Below are 16224 nucleotides of genomic sequence, written 5' to 3'. Positions count from 1 at the left end.
TCCACTGTCGAGTCCATTGTTTTGACTCCGTGAATTTTCCTAAAAAACAAAGCCAGCCTCAACCTTCATCAGATTCTAGTTCTTGAATCCCAGACCCCACACAAGATGGTCCAATTCAGGGTCCAGAGTTCCGTTTAGGTGTCATATCATTAACCTCTTCCAATCTGGAACACCACATTGATTTTCAATTACTGCTCACAACTTTTGAACATCACAGACCAGCTATTTCATTGAGAACCCCCAAGTTCAAGATAATATAATATAAAATACAGAAAATCTTACAAGTGGGGTTGGAAAGATAACTCAACAGGTAAGAACACTTATTGGTCTTCCAGAGAACCCAAGTTTATTTCCTAGCGCCTACGCTGGGAAGTTCATAACTGTAACTCCAGTTCCAGAAGATTCTTTTGACTTTTGAGTACAATGTATTCGTGTGTGTGTGTGTGTGTGTGTGTATGCGCGCACACACACACACATGCACTCAAAAATAAAAAAATAAGTTTGGCAAGATGGCTCAGTGGTTACGGGAATTACCTGCTCTTCCAGAAGAGCCAGATTCAACTCCTATCGCTCATATTGCAGCTCACAACTGTCTATAATTCCAGTTCCAGGGGACTTGACACCATGGCAAAATATCAATATACGTTAAACAAAAATAAATAAATTTTTTTAAAAAAAACAAGCAAACAAGCTAGGTTCACCCTACCCGGCAATTGGATACCTACAAAGCGATCTAAAAAGTGTCATAGGCCCATATGTCAGTCATATCATCAGGCCAGGAGTTACAGTGCATAGGTCTCAGTTCGGAGGACTTCCCCATGGGAGAGCAGTCTGCTGTCTTCTTTACTGAAGCATTCCTTTCCTGAAGTCTGCATTTCACAGGAGACAGAGCCAGCGATGACGCACGGACACACTGGCGCTCCAAGCACCATGGGTTCAGACGGACTCACAGATAGAGGCCTCGGGGCCGAGTGCTGAAGCCTCCCTGTGCTTTGGAATGCATGATGAGGTCATCATAAGAGCAAGACAGAGCTGATTGTAATTTTCCTTTCTTGTACCTGGCAAGCCCAAGAGTAGAGACCTCGCCTTAGGAAACACTCTACAGTGGGTCTAGATGCTGGGGGAAACGTCTAGAAATGAGAGTAGTGTCTCTTTCTTTTGAGTCCACACCATTGATTTCTATTTTCTAGTAGAGATTCACCTCAGAGAATCAAAATGGAGTTGGCGTTGCAGAGTTAAGCCAGGAAGGAAGGAAAGGTCATCTGAGGTACCACATTAGATTGAGGAAGCCTAATGCAGAATTTAGGAGGAGAGCCAGCTTGGGGGGTTGATAACTGGGAGGTAAGCAGAGGTCACAGGGAAGCGGAATTAATGAACCCCGAGGGCAGTTGGAGAACGGAGCTATCTGGCATTTATTTGAAGCTTGGTTCTATTGGAAGGCCTTCACTCACAGGGACAGATTGTGCCTCCAAGTAGCTCACACACTGATGGAGCATTTTTACCCCTAAGCAGGACAGTCTCATCCTAGGATCAGCTCCAAATCCCACTCGATCCAAGGTCCCCTCTAGCTCCGTCCTTCCAACAAAGCCTTACTCTTCAAGATGCCAGAAGAAAAGACAAGCTATTCCTCTTAGTTCCATCTTCAGCTTCTTTTCCTTTTCCACAAATGATACCATCGGCTAACTCTATTACCACTTGATTCTAGAAAGATCTAAATTTAATAGCGGTCCTCTGCCAGAGACCTCTGAGATCAGTGATTTGGTCCCTGGGTTCTGCTTACTTTCTGCATGGTCGGGAGTAAGCCCACCTTCGGAGAGGATGTATCTATGTTCCTAGGCTGGGATGCAGTGTGTGTGTGTGTGTGTGTGTGTGTGTGCGCGCGCGCAATCATCACACAAGGCAAGAGGTGTGTTGTTGCAGTGAGCCCCTCTTTGATGCTGTCAGCCAGCCCATGGAGACCTTCCCATTGTTTCTCTTCGGTGCCAGCCTGGCTATGAGATGCTGTTTACAAGAAGCAAGAGTTGACTTGGTAAATTCCTAGAGCATAATGTAAATGCCAGATCTTGAAAGGGTGCTGTGGAGTCCTGCCCTGGCAGAGCAGAAAGGGAAAAAAGAGGACGGATAGGGAAGGGAGCCAGGAGGGGTCAAACACAAGGTTGGAGGGGAAAGAATCGGTTTCCTTGTCCTTGCTGGACGCTACAACATCCTCTAGGTCTCTGAGAAACTCACTGAAGGAGACTGGTGAGAAACACTGCAATCTGTGTACACTAAGTCGTGTTTTTTTTTATTTATTTATTATGTATACAATGTTCTGTCTGTGTGTATGCCTGCAGGCCAGAAGAGGGGACCAGACCCCATTACAGATGGTTGTGAGCCACCATGTGGTTGCTGGGAATTGAACTCAGGACCTTTGGAAGAGCAGGCAATGCTCTTAACCTCTGAGCCATCTCTCCAGCCCCTAAGTCGTGTTTCTTAATATGGCAATCTGTGCTGGTCAGTTTTTTGGTCAACTCGTTACATGCTAGAGCCACCTAGGAAGAGGGAAGAGATGAGGAAATGCCTCCATCAGATTGGCCCGTAGGCTAGTCTGTTGGGGAATTTTCTTGGCGAATGATTACTGGGAGAGGACTCAGCCTACTGTGGAAGGACCATCCTTGGGCTGGTGGTCCCAGGTTCTGTAAGAAAGCAGGCTGAGCAAGCCGTGAGGGGCCAGCCAGTAAGCAGCTCTCCCCCATACATCAGCTCCTGCCTGTAGGTCTTCCCTTGACTTCCCTTGGTGATACTGGGTCATGATCTTCAGGACAGCAAAGCTAACAGGGACAGAGTCTGAATGCTATGCCCCGCCCTGTCCAGGTTATAACATTATAACCCCGGCCCTACCACACAGAGGCAGAGGAATCCATTCTCTCAATTTTTCCATTTCTTCAATTTCCTGCCTTTGTCTAGATTTCAATACCAATAAGATGCCTAGTGCTAAAATTATGCAGGCAAGTAAAACAGACGGCATACACCTTTGGTTTTCCTGAAACAAGAAAGATCTCGAAAATGTACATGGCGAGGTGGGTGTCTTCACTTGCTACATGAAGTAGAGTGGGTGAGGTTTTACCTAAGGTTTGCTTCCCTCTTCTCCTTTCAAAATACAACAAACAAAAGGCTGAGCCAGAGTCAGGCAGGTGGCACAGAGCTGAATGAAGTCCCAGCACTGGGAGGATGGAACCAGAAGGACCAGAAATTCGAGGTCACAACAAGTTCAAGGCCAGTCTAGGACTCAAAGAGACCTTATTTAAAATAATAATAATAATAATAATAATAATAATAATGAAGGGAGGTGAGATGGTTCTTAGGTAAAGGTACTTCCATGTACTGCCAAGCCTGATGACCTAAGTTCAACCCCTGAGACCCACATGGTGGAAAGAACTGACTCTTGTAAATTGTCCCCTGACTCTGAGAGAGAGGGAGGGAGGGAGGGAGGGAGAGATTGAGAGAGAGAGAGAGAGAGAGAGAGAGAGAGCTGTTTGCCACCCCCACCCAGCTTATCACAGTGACCCAGTTGTGCTGTCTTAGTCTTCTTATCTGCAAAAAATGAACGGATTCGACAAAAAAATTGATAAGAACTTTCTTTACATTTTCTAAAATTTTAATGACAATTATTCAAAAATTTGTCCTTGTTCCTTGAGGACTGTCCAAACAGCTGCTGCCTACTGGGTAGTGAAGTCTAGGATGGGAAGACTCTCCTGACTTTGAGGGTCTGGATCCTTCTGCAATTTTGATGGAGCGTATGTGACCTTGAACCACTTACATCTTTCTTTCTTTCTTTCTTTCTTTCCTTTCTTTCTTTCTTTTTTTCTTTCTTTCTTCTTGCTTTTTTGAGACAGGATAGCTCACCCTTCAGACTGGTCTTGAATTCCCTACGTAGCAAGGCTAGCCTTAAACTCCTTAGCCTCCCCTGTCTACACTTCAGGAGCTGGGACCACTGGTGTGAGTCTCTGCTGGCAGCTCTGGCCAAGGTCACCATCAATTCAGCCCCTTTCAGGGAGCTGGCCCTGCTGAGGTGAATGACAGGGTTCCCACAATTGGCTCCATGCTGGGCTGTCCATCACTCTGCTATGAGCCACCAGCACTTGCTTCCCTCTGTGCAGTGTGCCAGGATCCCCACTGGGCAGGGATGCTGCCAACCCCTTCCTCTCCAGGTGCAGGGTTATTTAGCTAGCAGCCACGCACAATGACTCAGGGCAATAAATTCTTGATCTACTCAAATGACAATAAAAAACTATAAATAATCACTTGATTATGACTTATCCAAAGGAAAACGGTCATAAGCCCTCTAAGTCATGCTTGCCTCCCTCCTGATAAACTAGACCACATGGAAACTGAAGCATGTGAGCCCATATCAGGACTTAATCGGTGGCAGCCTTATCTCTAGCATATTATTTTTGTCTGCAAGGTTCTGCAATCAGGTGGCCCCTAGGAGACCATCTTTTCCTCCACAGTTCATCCATATCTCAGCAACAGAGTGAAACAGCCAGTGAAAAGGCTGTGTCACCATCTAATCATGGAGTGAATAGGAAGACAGCTAAAGAAAGGCTCTGCTCCAATCCCAGCACTCGGGAGGCAGAGGCAGGTGGATCTCTGTGAGTTCGAGGCCAGCCTGGTCTATGACAGCTACTTCCAGGACAGGCTCCAAAGCTACAGAGAAAACCCTGTCTCGAAAAAATAACAAAAAAAAAAAAAAAAAAGAAGAAGAAAGGTTCTGCTCTATCAAAAATGTGGACGAAGACATTGACAAGATGGCTCTGTCAGTAATGGCACTTGTCACCAAGCCTGCTGAACCAAGTACGACCCCTGGGACCCACGAAGTGACACCCCGGGTGAAGCTGAGACTAGACTAGCGTTCTTCTTCCCTCCCACGAGAGCAGCTAACAGCTTGGCCTCTGTCAGGGTGGAGGAGGAATTCCTTGTTCACACCCTCCCATCTCAGGTGCCTTTTTAAAGAGGATTGTTTAGGAAGCCTTTTAAAGTCTCTCATTTGGGCTGTTCCTCCTCTGTACTGATAAGGGACTTCATTGCCTTGAAGTGGGAAACACCCACCCAACAGACAAACAGGAATAGAGTAAGGAATGTTCTAGAGCAGCAGTTCTCAACCTGTGGGTCGTGACCCTTTTGTAAAACCTCTATCTCCAAAAAATATTTACATTACAATTCGTAACAGTAGCAAAATTACAGTTATAAAGTGACAACGGAAGTAACTTTATGATTGGGGTCCCTGCAATGTGAAGAACCGTATTCAGGGTCACAGCATCAGCAAGGCTGAGAACCACTGCTCTAGAGGATGCTATACCCCAAATACACAGTCTAGAATACCCTGGGGAGCTCTTCAATAGAAAAATATTTCATTCAATTCTGCTCATTTTCCTTTAGCTGTAGTTGTTATTTAATTTTTTAAATATTTATTTATTTATTATGTATATAGTATTCTGTCTGAGTGTATGCCTGCAGGCCAGAAGAGGGCACCAGACCTCATTACAGATGGTTGTGAGCCACCATGTGGTTGCTGGGAATTGAACTCAGGACCTTCGGAAGAGCAGGCAATGCTCTTAACCGCTGAGCCATCTCGCCAGCCCAAAGCCTTTCTTGTGATGGAGGGTGTAGCTGTTAAGGATGTTTAGTTTAGGGGCGGAGCATGTGTGTTGCCAATTTTAATCCCATACTAAAATGACTACCAGTGTTATTATTACTAAAACAATGAGACTATCTTGTTATCTGGGATTAAAATAATCCACATATGAAGCTTTAACTGAGAGAACTGCCCTGAACTGTCACTCCAAGGAGACTGGGCCCTGGCATCGGCTCTCCCCGCTCTGCCTGGAGCTAACTCTTCAGTTAGAAGCACTGAGCTAACACACTGAGAAATGGTCGTTTTCCTTCCTCCTCCTCTACCTTCCCAATGATAAGAAAGTCAGGCTCTGCGTGCTTTCATTATCGCTATCTGGTAAACCAGTTATTATCTTGTCTCTATACATGATAATGAGGCTCACAAACAGGATGCTGAACTGAAACCACCGACACAGAGGGATAGAGACCAAGAACACTTGAAAACTGGCAGCAAAAACTGGGTGTAGTGGCACACACTTTTAACGCCGGCACTAAGGAGGCAGAGGCAGATGGATCTCTATGAGTCTGAGGTCAGCCTGGTCTGCAGTGTGAATTCCAGGACTATGTAGAGAGACCCAGCCTCAAGGAAGAAGAAGAAGGAGGAGGAGGAGGAGGAGGAGGAGGAGGAGGAGGGGAGAAGGAGGAGGAGGAGGAGGGGAGGAGGAGGAGGAGGAGGAGGAGGAGGAGGAGGAGGAGGAGAAGAAGAAGAAGAAGAAGAAGAAGAAGAAGAAGAGAAAAAAAAGGAATGAAGAAAGATGGCAGAGAATAGAGATGTTCACAAAAAGACAGCCAGACTGATGTTCTGTAGACAGTATTCCGTTCTCTTCCTTCTGATTCTCAGGACTTACTGCATATCGGGTCGTCTATTAAACTCTGTGCCCGTTTACTCCTAGCTGTGAGCTAAGTACCATTCTCCAAGCTGGTGAGGACACTGAGCTTACTCACCAAGGCTTATTAGTGTGCTTGAGCTGACAAAGAGAATGACAAAGCCAGGATGTGAAGTCGGCTCTGTTCGTTCAACTCTCTACTCTCAGGAACAACCCTTCACCTGCCACAGAGGCCCACAAGGCCACCTAGTCAACCTGCACTGCTCCTTCTGCGAGCCCTTGAGTAGGCAGCTCGCTTCACACACCTTTCAATTTGCATCTTTCTTGAAGGTTAAACGCCTTCAGGGTGGGAATGGAGAAGGAGAATTCTTCCGGTCTCCTGGGGACCTTAGGAATGGAACAGGCTTCTCCAAAGCAAGAGCAACAAGATAAACCCACGTGGTCATGGAAGGATGAGTGGATTTTAAAAGTTGGCTAGTACATATCGTGAACTATTATATTACTTCATTATATTTTTTTTTGTCTTGGAATTACAAAGCACATGTATTCAGTTTTAAAAGGAGTAAAAGAGCTTGGGTGTGGTGGCACACACCTACAACCCCAGCACTTGGGAGGTGGAAGCAGGAGGATTAACCCAAGACCAGCCCGGACTGAGAAGGTATCTCAAAATACTGAGAGAGAGAGAGAGAGAGAGAGAGAGAGAGACAGAGACAGAGAGAGAGACAGAGAGAGAAAGAGAGGGGGAGGGAGGGAGGGAGGGAGGGAGAGACAGAGAGAGAGAGACAGAAACAGAGAGAGAAAGAGAGGGGGAGGGAGGGAGGGAGGGAGAGAGAGAGAGACAGAGAGAGAGAGAGAGAGAGAGAGAGAGAGAGAGAGAGAGGAAAATGCTTTTCTGAACCATGCATTCATAGGCTTTCAGGCAAAAGCCGCACTGCTGTCATGGATACCAGAAAACTGGCTCTCTAACAGAAAGTCATTCTGCTGACGTGACACCAAAAGCTTTCTAACAGGGACAAACTCATGCGTCAGTCTCAGGACACTCCGTTTCCAGCTCAGGAAACATCAAAGACTAAGAAAATATCTTCAAGACTGTGGTGGGCTCCCCAGAAGTGTGGGAATGGGGGTGCTGTCCCAGTCCCCACACAGAATTCAACTCATATCCTCTTACCCATCCAGCAGCCAAACACACAGCTCTGATGTGGAGGCCGGAGACTGGATCCCCCTGGAGCTGGAATTTCAGGCAATGGTGAGCTGCCCAAGACGCACACTAGGAACAGAACTCAGTCCTCTTTAGCCACCAAGTCTCCGGCCTCACTGGGTATTCGCTAACTGAATGGAGGGAGCATTTGGACCCACAAACACTCTGAGCAACCCCACTCTTGAGTATGTCTGGCTGACTGTGCTGTCCCACCTCCAGGGAGGACAGGTGTGTCACCATCCCAGGGAGTCCAGCTGGCTCTTCTTTTCTAGGTTTCACACATCACTTTTTCATGAGCCCTTGTTCAAACCACAACAAACACTTTCTCATCTTCTTTGATTTTCTCATCCTCACTCCTTTGGTGGGCAGCTGTGGTCTCACTGCTTACTTCTGGATGTGGTGGCACATGTCTTTTGTTAAACTAAAGAGTAAAGCCATCAACACGACGAAACCAGGTGTTCTAGAAAGAGCCCTGGCTGCCTTCACCCACGGGTGTTTTGAACAATTCTTTAGAAGCTCCTAAGAATGTGAACAGACTTCAGGGACTCTCTCTGCTCCAGGTTCCCACACTTACCCAGGGTTCCCAGAGCCTCAAACTTGACCACACAGGACACAGAGCAATGCACACAGCTATTATGGGCTGGATTATACATCTTCTCTCACCCTCAAATCTTCTGTTGAAATCCAAATGTGAGGAGTTCACACTTTGAGGTGATGAGGTCTTCAGGATGCACCCTTGTTCACTATGACTGCTTTTCTTATGAAGAGACACTCCCGACACAGAGACTGGGTATAGGTAACCATAGTAAACTAATAGAATAGGCACTGGAAACCACAGGAAAATCCAGGAAGGGTGCCAGGTGTGGTGGTGCATACCTTTAATCCCAGCACTCAGGAGGCAGAGACAGGCCTTGAACTCTGTGGGTTCAAGGCCAGCCTGGTCTACAAGTGCTAGTTCCGGGACAGGCTCCAAAGCCAGAGAAACCCTGTCTCAAAAAACCAAAAAAGAAAATAATTTGGAGCTTAATTTTCTTCTTGTTGTTTTCTGAACCAAGATCTCTTATAGCATAGGCTGGCTTTGAACTCACTGTGAAACCAAAGATGGTCTTGAATTTCAGAGTCTCTTGTCTATAATCGCATATGCTAGAATTATTGGTACCCACACCTGTTTTATGTAATGTTGGAGACTGAACCCAGGGCTTTGTGGATGCTAGTTACACACTGTTAGTGAACTAATCTACATTCTCAGCCCCCAGTGCTCAATAAAGTCATTCTTGGGGTGCTGGATGCCTTGCCTATACTCCGTGTGTACTCAACCACAGACCTATGGAATTAAAGGTGTGCGCCGCCACCACCTGGCCCAAATTATTTTCTTAAGACAATTGCTAAGACTCAGTTGGAGGAGGCAAACCTTTCCTTTGATGATCTAGCATCCTGCACAGCATCCTCTCATGGTCCATGGTCTACCAGAATGACTCCTGGCTTTCTTCACTTAGAGCAGATCATCTGGAAAACCACAGGCCTCCCTGCCTTGAGAAGCCACATTCCACTCTGATCTGAGGCTCAGAGTTCTGGCTCCTGAGTCCAAATGCTGGAGCTGACTGTTCTGCAGCCAGCTGAGTGCTGCCCATGACCACTTCTCCAGCCAACGGCCCTGCCTCTCATTTGCAAGGGAGATGAACAGCGTGGAAAAGAAACAGCACAGAATTCTCCAAGGGCTTTCTTTTCCTTGGGATGACCCCATGATAAATTTGGTTTGCTTGCAAAGCCCGATTGAAAAGTAGCAGGATGGGATTCCTCTACCAGTAAAGGCAGAAGGACATGAGACGTGGGGTGGGGGTGGGGGGGATGGAGTAAAACAAGAAAGCAGGTAAAGGTAGCTGCAACCAGAGAACTAACAGCTGGGATTGCCAACTACAGATGTAAAGCAGAGGCAGAGCATTTGCCTAGCACGCTGGAGGCCCTGTAGATTAACAGTGGTTCTTTAATGAATATAATACCATAAAACACTGGAGGGAAGGCCCCAACATTCAGTGTGTTGGCTCAATCCAGGTCTCGATTCAGGTTCAAAAGAAGGAAAGAAGGAAGCAAAGGGGACAGACAAAAGGGTGCACAGCATCTAACGAGAAGGTGGGAAGAGAAGAAAGGAGCACAGCATCTAAGGAGAGGGAGGGAAGGAGGAGAGTACGGCAGTGATACCCATGAGATCAAAATGCTCCAAAGAGGAAAAGCAGCAGCCAGGATCCTGGGGCTGCAAGTCCACTTCTGCCCCCACTCCCCAGCCTAGCATTTTGTCCCCAGCCTCCAGGTGGCACAGCTGGCCTAGCACAACCAGCTTGGGTACTGAAAGCGAAAACTCACTCCTGGGCAAGTCTCAAGAGTGAGATAAGGAAACAGAGCAGGTACTGACTGGTGGCAAACAGGACCGGGTCGGCTGTCACCCAGCAGTAGTCTCATCGCGGTCCCTTGTTTAGAAGTCCACTCAGTATCTCCTGTGCACTAAAGCTTGTGACTCTAGGAGTGCTATTAGCATCACGGGTGTTTCTGATCCGTGGCTTTCTTGCTCAAGTCCCAGGAATATGATCACAGCTGCATATGGCAGAGCAAACTACAGCATCTAAGATGCGTTGGCCAGGCATAAGACGATCAGCAATCAGACTAAGGTTCCTTTCTTGTTTTTGTTTTTTTTTTCTTAATGATTTACTTATTTATATTTTATGTGCATTCCTGTTTGGCCTGCATGTCTGTCTGTGTGAGGGTGTCAGATTCCCTGGAACTGAAGTTACAGTTGTGAGTTGCCGTGTGGGTGCTCTGGAATTGAACCTGGGTCCTCTGGAAGAGCAGTCAATGCTCTTGACTGCTGGAGCCAGTTCTCCAGCCTCTTTTTTTTTTTTTTTCGTATTTTTTAAAGGGAGTGACAAATTTGCTTTCTTAAACACTTTATTTAGTCCGGTACTTGTTTTGAGGCAGGCTCTCTCTCTATAGCCCCAGCTGTCACGGAACTACAGAGATCCACCTGCCTCTGTCTTCTGCGTACTGGTTATTTAATTGTTAAATAGTCTTAGGTAGCTAAGTTGGCTCATATTCAGTATGAAATCAAAGATGACCTTAAACAGCTGATCCTCATGCCTCCAATTCCAGAGTTCTGGGATTACAGACCCATACAACCTACTCTTAAGAAATCAAACCCAAGGTTTTATGAATGCCAGGCAAGACTCTACCGACTGGGCAATACAACTAAATTCTGCAAGGAATCAACTCAAGATTTCATGAATGCTAAGCAAGCCTCTACTGACTGAGCAACATCTCAGCTCTTAAGACCCTTTTTGTGTTTTTTTGTTCCTTTCATTTTTTGAGTTAGGGTCACAGTTATAGTTCTAGGTGACCTGAAACTTGCTATGTAGACCAGGCTGGCTTTGAACTCACAGAGATCCACCTGTCTCTGTCTCTATTTTAAATATTACTTTTATTTTAATTATGTATAAGTGTGTATGGGTATATACACCTAGTGAAGGCACCTCAGAGATCAGAAGAGGGCCTTGAAGCCTCTGGAGCTGGAGTTCCAGGCAGTTGTGAGCTGCCCACCATGGGTGCTAAGAATCAAATTTGGGTCTTCTGCAAGAGTGACAAGCTCTCAACCAACCCCAAGGTAAAAGTTTCTTAACGGAGTCATTATTGACAGGTGGAACAGGGTAATTCTCTGTTGGGGTGAGGAGGTTGTCTGTCTGGTGACTGGGTGAGGAGGCTGTCTGTCGGTGACTGGTGAGGCAGTCTGTCTGGTGATTAGGTGAAGAGGCTGTCTGTCTGTCCGTGATTGGGTGAGGAGGCTGTCTGTCTGGTGCCCTGCAGGATGCTTAGCTGTATCTTGGTCTGTATCCACTCTCCCACCCTCACTAAGATAGGCTCATCTTTCGGTTCCGGTCTCCTATCTCCAGTCCTAAAGTTTGGACAGTTTTCATGCCCAGCCTACTTCCAAATCAGAAGGAGCAGAACTTCCCTGCATATAAATCCTTGGAAATTTTGTCAAAATGGAGACTGTGACTCAATAGATCTGAGACAGGGGTGGGGCTCTCTCCTCCCCTCCTTAGTTCCATAGGAAATCTGCCTCTGGGTGTTGAGTTTGTAAGTATAAGCAAAACATATCATTTCCTATCAAAACTCACTAAAATCGTTGAACTTCATACTTACATTAAGCAATTATACTATATCTGAAACTACCAGTGGCTGGCACAGATTATCTATCCAATCATCTAAGCACACTGGTGACTCCCATGTTTTTCCGCCATCCTAGGAGCTGACTGGAGCCGCAGCATCAGGTCCACCAGCCCCGGAACAGGTGTAAATTAGACATCAAACCTTTGGTCTTGAGGAGTTAATTTCCAGCAACGCTCCTGTTTCAACTATGAAAAATCTCTTAACCCCACCTCCATCCAAATTCAATTTCATCTTTATCTAAACTTCTCATTACCCTAGTAAGCACAGGTCACTAATAACAACTGTGATAGAAATCTGGGCCATGGGTATTTTAGGAGCCCACTAATTTTCATTTAAAAATATGTGGCTGGTTACTTTTTTCTTTTCTTTTTGAGACAGGGTCTCGCTATGTCTTCCTGAGTAACCTAGTGGTCAGGCTGGCCTCAGACTCATAGAGAGCGACCAACATCTGAATGCTGGCATTAAAGGCATGCCCTCCTTCCTTTAAGACAGGGCTCATTCTGTAGGTCAGGCTGACCTGGAACTCAAAGTTCTTTGGCAATCCTCCTGTTTCTGCTATACTGAGATTATAGGCCTGAGCTATGTGCCCTACAGGAGGCCAATGAATCTATGAGGACAACATCTACACAGCATCAACAGTAACTAGACTGGTTACAGTGCTAGTGTGTTAGCTCTATAATAAAATATTGACTGTTTGAGAAATAGAGTAACCAGCAGGGTCATGTTCCCCTCATTTGATCAGTAAGTTAAGACAACCTGCTTCACCTTACTGGCTGGAGATCCTCTGGCTACCGGGTCAGAACAAACCACTTATGAAAGTTAGATGAATTCTAACAACACTACGCCGCACTGGGCAGGCAGCAAGCAATGCTAACTATCATGCCAGAGCTATGAGATAATGGGGATTTCAAAATGTTTGTCCTAACTCAAAGTACGGCCAAGTCATTCACAATTGCACTTCAGCATCCCAGAAAGAAACCAAGCAGAACTCCATGATGCACTCTGACGGGGCGAAGGTGGAGACTCAAGGCTCAGAGCTAATTTTGTTGTCTCAGTAAAGCTATCTGGGAAAGAGAGGGCGCCCACATGGCTCTTGAGGTTCCCCTATTCAAGAGAAAGGATTCTCTTTTAGAAAGAAAGAAAAAGAAAGAAAGAAAGAAAGAAAGAGGGAGGGAGGGAGGGAGGGGGGAGGGAGGGAGGGAGGGAGGGAGGGAGGAAGGAAGGAAGGAAGGAAGGGACAAGGATCAAAAACAGAGGACGGAACAAGAGTAGATGGTTGATCAGAACATCCACATCTGCGTTATAAAACGATAAAACAGATTCCTTTCCATAATACTATAAAATCTAGCCGGTCAGAATTGGAAATGGTGCCAGACTGGAAGAGAGGATTTGATTGGTTAACACGGAAGTGCTGCCAGAGAGGCGAAGGCGATGCTTAAGTGAACCATCAGAACAAAGACAAACCTGTCCCCAGAGATGTGGATGGCAGGTGCGCGTGTCCCTCCTCACCCTCCGGGCGCCTGCGAACATGTGCTGGGACAAAAAGAGCTCCCAGGGAAAAGGAAAACTTGTTCATTGATCCAAAGATATAATATGCCAGCTGTGTGGACGTGTAGGCAGATAAAATCCTCTTTCAAAGACAAATGCCAGTAGTCAATTTGCGGGGCTATTGCCACTGGGCTTGGAACCTCCGCAGAGAAAGATGCTGATCTGTCAAAATCCTCAGTATGCAATCTTTGGGGACAAATCACTACCGGGTCTGACCCACTGTCATCTCTTTCACAAACACCCCTTTTATATGGCTTGGAATGATGGGTCCCTAGGGTTGGTGAGTGAGTGTCTTGCATCTGTGCTGCGGAGCTCAGCAAGCCGGCTGCCGGCCCAGCCCCTTTGGCTCAGCACTGGCTGCTCGGACCCCTGCCACCGGCTCTCATCCGGCCACCTGCGCCACTGCCGTTCTCACGGGCTTCCTTTCAGTCCCTTCTAATCCACTGGCTTTCTCTAGAATTTCGCGGGCTCTTATCCCTGCCGGTGTGCCGCCTCCACAGACTTTACCCTCGGCGCTTTCCTCTGCGATCTGTTCTTGGCATTTCCCTCAAAGTATTCTCAGAGACTCGCACTTGGGCTTCACTCCGGGTGAAACCCCAGATCTGGACTCCTGAAGGCGGAGCCTCAGAACAGACAAACCTGCTCAGCTCGAACCCCAACTGTCCTGTGGCCCAGAACCGTTGCTTCCTCAGTACACTGAACTCCAAACCAAAATCGCTCCCGCTGACCAGGGGCCACACTACCCTAGGCTCCAGTTTTCCCTGCAAAGCTCTGGACTTCCAAAGATGCCGCCAGCGCCTCCACCCGAGCAGGCAGGACTTGCGCCCTTTTGGCTAGCTGACTTTGGTGGCTCCATCCTCCCCGGCTCTTGTTCACCGTCACATTTGATTTCACCGTTTTTCCTGTATATTTTGGCGGAAGGCAGGGCTTTTTATTTAATTTTAAAGCATCTGTAAACACTGAATAAAGCAGTCCGAAGCCCGGCTCTGCCCCAAACCTAAGCAATTCAAAAGCACATGGACTCTTCCAGCCTGACCAGACACTAGGCACAATCTTGCAGACTGAGTCCTTCACTGGCCACCCTTCCCCCATGCCGGAGGGCACTCTAACCCCAGAGTTTCGAACCGCCGTGTCTCAACTTGGGCACCCACCTCTGGGTATCTCTTAGGGCGCAGTCCTCCGGCTTTGCTCCAACGTGGCGCGGCCGCTGCCTGCTGCTCCGAGCGTCCCGGGAAAGACGCGCCACAGCCCCAAGCAGGGGCGAGCGCTTCTGCCGGGAGCAGTAGCTTCTGGGCAGGCCTGGGACCCGGGAGCCCCGCCCACCCGTCCGGGTCCGCCCCATTCCAAGCCGGTGGTCCGCCCCTCCTTTTCCACCACTCCTCCCCATCCACCCACACCTTTTCTTGGTAGAGGAGACAGAACCCAAGTCCGGAGAAACGAGTGAATGAATGCATGCATCCATGCCTACATGAAGACAGGAGAAACTGAAGGGATGGAAAGAAGTGGAGAGAGAACCTGTTTCTTAAAAGGGGGGAGGGGGACGGGACGGGACGCTGTGTGTCTGCAGAGTGTTAGTGCAACGCCTGTGAGGGCGTTGCTGTATGTATATGTGTGCATGAGTGTGTGTGGAAGTGTGTGAATGCCTTTGGGCGCTCATAGAGCCTGGATGCAGACCTCCTACCTCAGGGGGAGAAAGCCATGGCCCGGGGGTAAGAGCCACCGCACAGGGGTTGGCTGGGAATTGTATCTTGGTTATAATACGGATTCAATGTGGTGTCCAGAGGCTGAGAAGCGGACAGAGATTTTGGAAAAATCCCTGGTTCACCCATCCTTCACGCTGCGGTGCTCGCGTACCAGTCCGTAGCTTCGTGGTGTCAAAGAGCGCCTGTTATTGCCAGAGGTGGGGAGGAAGCCGCTGAGACGTAGAGTTGGGCTCCTTTAGGCAGGTGGCCAGCCACCCCTCATTTCAGAGGTCTGAAATTTCAGTCTACCGTCCCCTCCCCCTACATGAATATTTAAATAATGTTAATGACCCTTTGAGACCCGACCTGTCTAGAAGTCCTTAGCGAGGACACCAACATACTCATCAATGTTTCTTTCACCCAGAAAACAACATTTTCAAAAAGCAAGCTAATGGTGTGTCCTACTCAGCTTTAGGGAATGTTCTCTGCAGAGGAAAAAATCTCATAGAGTGGAGTCGTTTTCAGCTTTCCAGGTCTGATTCCCTAACAGACCCGGGGCTTTCCCAATTCTCCCCAGCCGCCCCACCCCCACTCACAATCACCGGCCCCCAAGGCTCAACTTCTGAAAGTCAGTTTGAATGACAAATAGAGCTGGCCTGATTTCACTTCCCTAAACTCCCGAGGTCCCAGATTTCCAATACAAAGATGTGCTGGGGGTGGGGGATTTCCCTGAAACCTTCACTTAAGGACCTGGGAACCAGGTCTTCTCCAGGAAGGGCTCTCTCTTGCCTGAACCTTACCCCAACACAGACACAGAGAACCCGGTAAATCTTGCAAAAAAACTTCCCTAGTCCCCAGTCAACAGGCTTCTTTTCCTTAGTAGTTAAGAGATTGTCTAGTACCTAGTTTTCTTCTTTTTCTTCTTCTTCTTCTTCTTCTTCTTCTTCTTCTTCTTCTTCTTCTTTTTGGTTTTTTGAAACAGGTTTTCTCTGTAGCTTTGGAGCCTGCCCTGGAACTAGCTCTTGTAGACCAGACTGGTCTCGAACTCACAGAGATCCACCTGCCTCTGCCTCCCAAGTGCTAGGATTAAAGGCATGGACCA

The 16224-nt window shown here is 47.4% G+C and overlaps 1 protein-coding gene across 4 annotated transcripts in view; it reads right to left on the bottom strand.

Moving 5' to 3' along the window:
• Palm2akap2 (PALM2 and AKAP2 fusion) overlaps positions 1-16224 on the bottom strand; it is a 414772-nt gene that overhangs the window by 84375 nt on the left and 314173 nt on the right. Inside the window, exon 1 of one of the 4 annotated variants that reach the window (XM_041657134.1) lies at positions 14592-14699. The exons of the other annotated variants lie outside the window; for them this stretch is intronic. The gene's annotated coding sequence lies outside the window, so the exon portion shown is untranslated. Of the gene's footprint in view, positions 1-14591; positions 14700-16224 lie in introns of those variants that run through there. 4 annotated transcript variants of the gene reach the window in all.

Source organism: Microtus oregoni, unplaced genomic scaffold (genome assembly GCF_018167655.1).
Source record: "Microtus oregoni isolate MIOR12 unplaced genomic scaffold, Mior012 000008F_ref0000371, whole genome shotgun sequence".
NCBI classification, from domain to species: Eukaryota; Metazoa; Chordata; class Mammalia; order Rodentia; family Cricetidae; genus Microtus; species Microtus oregoni.
This window is presented reverse-complemented; position numbering and strand designations above follow the sequence as displayed.